General features: G+C 29.7%; 1 long non-coding RNA gene across 1 annotated transcript in view; it reads right to left on the bottom strand.

The window, feature by feature from the left end:
• Window positions 1-308: 308 nt before the first annotated feature.
• The window catches only part of LOC111085180, an 81,661-nt gene continuing 75,484 nt past the window's right edge, over window positions 309-6,485 (bottom strand). The window contains exon 2 of the long non-coding RNA XR_002610021.1: window positions 309-740. This is a non-coding gene — a long non-coding RNA (uncharacterized LOC111085180). The remainder of the gene's footprint in view (window positions 741-6,485) is intronic.

The raw sequence follows: 6,485 nt of genomic DNA, 5'->3' as shown, positions 1-6,485 counted from the left end.
GATAAAATTGGTTACTTTTCACAGATGGTGTAAATATGTGGAATATAATTCCAAATTTCAATGGAACAGTGTCTGATTGGTTTGTTTTTAGGCTGACCTACCGCAGTACAAAACGGTGTTTAATACTATAATTATAAAAATTAACGTAACTGAATATATATTTGTTCTAGTATAGACAGTACAATGCACAGAGTTTAATTCTAACGTTGAGAAATAATGCACATTAAAACTTAAAAATGTGTTAAAATTAGCACATAAGTCACAAAGAGCATATAAATAATTAGAAATAACAACAGATAAACAGCTGATTCAAGGTATTTTATCTGTTAGAATTATGTTTTATTAATCTGTAGTTTACTTATTTTTCTGTACACACATATAATAAAAGTACATTGTATTTTTGGACTATATGAAACATTGGACTATCTGTTGTTTTAAAAAAATATATAAAAGTATTTCTTTCATATCTGTTGCGAGTTTAAAGAACCGAATGATCTAGAACTGGTGACCAACTATTTTTTTCGTGCAATATGTCATTGGTGACTCGCGTACTGCATTCTAACTCAACCGTGTTTAATTAATATCCTTCTGGAAATGACTTTATCGCAGTGGAATTTTCAGGAATACCTGTCGCCCACGACCAACCTAATAGCCCAATAAAAAGCAGCTTTTGTGGATCTCATGAAGGTTTGCAGGGAACTGATGTCGTTGGTTGACTGGTTTACTGCCATGGTCTCTGTCTAAATTCAGGAAAGCATAGAAAAGAAAGTTATAAACCAAGACTTGGGTATAGAAACACAATTTTTTTCTTTATTTATGATCTTTAACAAACCATCTGCTGGTAATAAATTTTACTGGTTCTCTTGTCACAAATCTTTTCTTTTTTTATTTATGATTTCAAGTAAAAAGAAAGTCCTTTAACATGACTTTCCAGGTTTTTGGGAAATAGAACAAAAGTCTAAATACACAATAATACGACTTTTAGTTTAGTTGTTATAATATTTGTTCGTATCTCAGAATTTTTATTTTGAGTAAAAAAATATTTGAGAGTAAACTCTAGTTCCACAAGTATGGTTTGTGTTTGCTTGCATTGGAATTTCATTTTAAATATAACTTATTTATAAACACTATACATATATTTTCTGGTAAACATACGACTAGAAATTACACAATCACCTAAGAGTAGGCCCGGCATGGCCAGGTGGTTAGGGCACTCGGCTCGTAATCTGCGGGTCGTGGGTTCGATCCTCCGTCACACTTAACATGCTCGCCCTTTCAGCCGTGAGGGCGTTATAATGTAACGGTCGATCCCACTATTCATTGGTAAAAGAGTAGCCCATGAGATGGCGGTGGGTGGTGATGACTAGCTGCCTTCCCTCTAGTCTTACACTGCTAAATTAGGGATGGTTTGCGCAGATAGCCCTCGTGCAGCTTTGCGCTAAATTCAAAACAAACAAACAAACCTAAGAGTAACCTAGAACTGCCGATGGAGTTCGGATCCCATCCACCTTTTAAATATATTTTATTATCTTGCTTATGGGTCTATGACTTTGTTGGTTACACATATGACACAAACAAAAAAATAAATATAAGAATATAATCAATATTGCATTTCATCCCAGTAATTAATATTGTGTATGATGCAATGTATGGACCCCCCCCCCTAGACAATGATATAGCAAGAAATTGGTAATTCGAGAGTTAAGATAGTTCGCTAAACTCTGCAATCCTCAGCTGTGTTTCACTTTGTGGAGATAGAACTTGGCAACCACCACGAAAATTGTAACCAAGGCTACTGGTTTATTGTTTCAAAGGTTCTTTGTTATTTCATTGAATTCTATCTCCAAGTATATTTGAACGTTATAGTCAAACTCTACTAAAAATTATCAGTTGTCAACGATATTGCTGACACTGTTGTTTAATCATGTTCGAATTTTTTATGTGTTCTGTTCTATTCAATACTTACACTATGTATGGATATCGTTAGTTCGTTGTTCATTTTTCTTCTATACTTTTTCGCTCTATATTATAGTTATGACTGTTTTATGCTACGTTAGTAAATCTTTTGTTCTTATAACATACGAAAATTAACGTTAAGCGTTTTAACTTACCCATGGCTGAGGTAGAGTTCAGTGGACTCCACTAAACAGCTGACTTATGAAGCATAACGTCGTATGTAAAGACTAGTGAATATTGCTCGTCTCATGACAATTAATCACATCTTATAGGAATTAAGACGAAATTTGAAAATTTATGATTACAAATACGATAACGCAATAATGCGAAAAGGTTTTGTTCTTGTGTGGTATGTTCAGTTAAATGCGAGTTAACCCTAGAGCACGGAAATAAGTCTGCTTAATAATAGGAGATTTGGTGAAGGCACTGATTAGAAATAATGCTAAACGGAGTCGTGATATTGTATGAAATAATAAACTGGACGTAAAGTGAAGTGTTTAATGATCAAGTTTTATTGCAACAGACGTAAAACACAAACGAAGATTATTTATGTGTTTTGAGAAATCTTTATTACGACAGACGTAAAACACAAACGAAGATTATTTATGTGTTTTGAGAAATCTTTATTACGACAGACGTAAAACACAAACGAAGATTATATATGTATTTTGAGCAATCTTTATTACAACAGACGTAAAACACAAACGAAAATTATCTATGTGTTTTTTAAAAGGCAGGCTGTCACACTTACTAGGATATCTTACTATCAAGATCATGTTCCGTATAGCTTAAATCCGCATTTCGTCGTATTTACTAGAGCAATGTCCTAGTACTACTTGTGATTGATTATTCTTATTTCAATATAGGTGAAGTCATAACCCTTAGATATCACCTGAACGACCACTGAAGATCACTGCTATAAATACCCTTGCACAAAGTGTAGTATTGCATAGCAGCAATATCACTTGCCCAGGCCTCATGAACAGTACATGGGAAAAAAATCCTATTAAATCCCATTTTAAAGTGAATTAAGTATAACATTCTTAAGAAATTGAATATTTTTTAGACAATCTTGTTATGAAAATTAAGATATGTAAGTTCCAATAAACAGAAAACTGTTGGGTATATTTTGTGTTGCATAAAGAATATGAATGTAGAATTATTATATAAGACTTTTGAAAATGATTACTATACATCTATATTTAAAAACATCATCCATATATATATATTCATGTGACGGGCTACCTTCATCATATAAATGAAGTGATTGCAATTAACTATTTTAAATAATTTAGCAGACTAGTTGTAACAGTTCATACTCGAACTGATCTACAAATACGAATATTAACTAATATTGTAACAACTATAACATTTAAATGTGTTCAGAGTGTTTTAATTAATTAATAGTAGGATATGTTGAAATTGTGTATTTGTAAAACCATATAAATCTAAGTAGGATTCCACCAGTCCTTTAACTTTAGTTTCTCAATTCTTAGTCAAAAGTTGATAATTTGGCTAATGTCTTAGATTTTTGAAGTTATCTATTGTGAAAATACACTTTATATGATATTATGAACAAAACTAGAATAATTATTTAAACAAGTGAAGATTAGAAAAATTTTCATCTAAAGAAAATGTATGATTAAAATTCAAAATTAGTGGGTGTTTTAATTTAGTGTTAATTCAGGGCCTTAGACAAATATGAAGAAAATTAAAAGCTACAGGAATGAATCAAACGTCAATTAAACCAAGCATAATGGACTATCTACCAATCAGATAAGAGAAAAATACAAATAGCCCATTGTATAGTTTGTACTTAACAACAAACAAACAAACAATTGTTGATTAATTTAATTTATATTTCACATGTAACTAAATTAAATTATACATAGATGTTCCTTAGACTTGGAATAAAATGGAGCTTAAAATTACTAAAGTAATGCAGTTAGGTGTAGGTATATAAAATATAAAATCGAGTCAAGAAATCAAAACTGTGAACTATTACAGAAAAATAAACCCTCTAAGCATACAAAATAATTTAGGGTAAATATCAAGTTATAATAGTTTACTATATTTAAGATTCATTGCTAATACGAATAATTTGACCAATAGAAAGAGATGTCTAAAAATCAATGCACAGTAATTTCATAAAAAGTCGACACTTTTTCGAATAAAATATTAATTACTTATGATGGCTTAGGTCTTATTCTATTTTATGTACGTGCGTGTATGTACATACAGAATATGGCTCTTATGACTGTCAACTGGGAATTAAATAATTTTGTATTTCAAGTTATTAGAAAGTACATTTAGTTTCTAGTGGCAATTTTTCATTGTTTTCTTTTTTCTTTTCAGTCGTGACACCAAATAAAGGGATTCACAGAGAAACCCTTTTATCAGTCTGAATATCGACTTTTCTAAGAAAAGAGACTGAAAGAACATTTCGGAGGAGAAACGTCAGGAAAGGTAGCAGTTTTCCAAAAGCAGTGTTTAAGAGCTTTTATGACTGTGCCAGTTGTATTGATCTCCTTTGGAAAAAAACACGGTTGTAAATATAATGTGTATGATCTGGTATAGGTTAGTTTATCGGCGAATCGCTATATATATATGTGTAAGATCTTGAAGTTGTGAACTATACAAACTATTTGATTTGAAATAAAACACAGATTTTGAAATGCGTTTTTTAAGAGTTGAACATGTGCAGTCTTCCAAAGAATGAAACAATAATATAAAAACTTTGAGGTTTTCTTTTAATGAAAAAAGTTAAACACTGTTAATGTTTCTATTGTTACAAGATATTTCTGACAAAAGATGATGTTGTATAATATTATTCTATACGTTTTACAGTAATAACTGTATTGTGTAATTATTAAGGTTTGTACTATATGTTGTTTTCAATAAGTAACATGTTGCTGAAGCAAAAAACAAACGAGCAAAGACTCTTTCATCTTAAGACTTCCAGCATAACGAATATTACAGGTTATATTGTTCAAGTAGAAATAAGGAAGTTTTAAAAATATAACTACAAACTCTGATACTGAAATAGCTCAGGATAATATCTTAAAAGTTCACAAAAATCCTTCAATTTTTATACTTTCTGATATGGAAAAGTATGAAAGTTAAATGAATAAGTATGTCTACCAATACAATATTTATATTTTTTTTACAGCGATACATTGTATTTTTTATTTTGGTTTATTTGATGTTGGATGGAAGAAATAGTTTTGTTTGAATACTTTATGGTGTTATAAAAACAAATTACCGATAATAATTGTTTTATTTAATTGATATAATGTTCACAATATGTCTTTTCTTATAAATAAATTTCAAATTAAATATTTAGTCTAATGAAAAAGAAATTAACCGTTACAGATGCATTTTGCTCATAAATTATATTTGAATTATTTTTAGTGAGTCAGTTGACATTAATTAATGATTAATAAAAGTATATATTAGTGATGATAAATCACATTGAAACTATGGTTGTATTTTATTTCCTTAGCGACGTTTTAAGCTATCACTTTTTTCTAAACAAGAGTTCTTTTATCTTAGTGAAACTAGGCTTTCAGCATAATGTATATTACAGGTTCTGTTGTTCGCATAGAAATCTTGAAGTTTTTCAACTATTGCTACAAGGAAATAAAATACAACCATAGTTTTTTAAGGTGATTTATCTACAAAAATCTGATTTCTTTATTTTATCACCTTCGCATTTTTCTTACTTATATATATATATATATATATATTATATTATGGCAAGCTTTATCAGATAATTTTTTTTCTACTAAAAACTCTTACTTTTTGAGACATTCCCTGATGAAAACGTAATTTTTCTTGTTTTCAGATTACCAAGTAAAAATATCATTATAACCTTCGTAAACAAATCTATTTTTGTTTAAAACTTATTTAAGACTATTTAAACGGATAAAATTATAAAGAAAACATTAAATTCCCTGAGAAAAATTTTCTTTCTAAATATAACAACCTTGTATTCAATCAATAAATCATTTGAACAAAACGTTGGTTTTTTAAAATAATTCATTTTATCAAACCCTCATTATTTTCCATTGTTTCAAAAAATTTAACATACGAACTAAATAGGTGACCCATGTCTTCTTTTAAATATAAGATGACTGGATCGGTTTGTTTAAAATTTTTTCATAAAACTTTTGAATCTTCTAAAACCAAAACCAAATGTGGCTGTAAATAATCTGTTGTTTCTGTAATACGTTTCGTAAACAACGTGTAATACGTTTAGTAAACAGCATGTGCTACTTACCCTGTTGTATCAGCATAAAAATCAATTGCTAAAACCATTCAATCTCTTTTTCAAACATAAAGATACATAATAGCCTATTTTTGATGTGCCCCATGTGTATCGAACCCGGATTTGTAGCGTCATAAGCCCTTCAGTTTATTGGAAACCAGATTCACAGAACACAATATAAAAACGTCCCATGTTTTCCGCCATTGCAACTCAAAAAACCATAGTATATCTATTAAAAACACAGTCATTTTAAACAAAGAAC

Source organism: Limulus polyphemus, unplaced genomic scaffold (assembly GCF_000517525.1).
Source record: "Limulus polyphemus unplaced genomic scaffold, Limulus_polyphemus-2.1.2 Scaffold265, whole genome shotgun sequence".
NCBI classification, from domain to species: Eukaryota; Metazoa; Arthropoda; class Merostomata; order Xiphosura; family Limulidae; genus Limulus; species Limulus polyphemus.
Note: the sequence above shows the minus strand (reverse complement) of the source record. Positions and strands in the feature narration are given on the sequence as shown.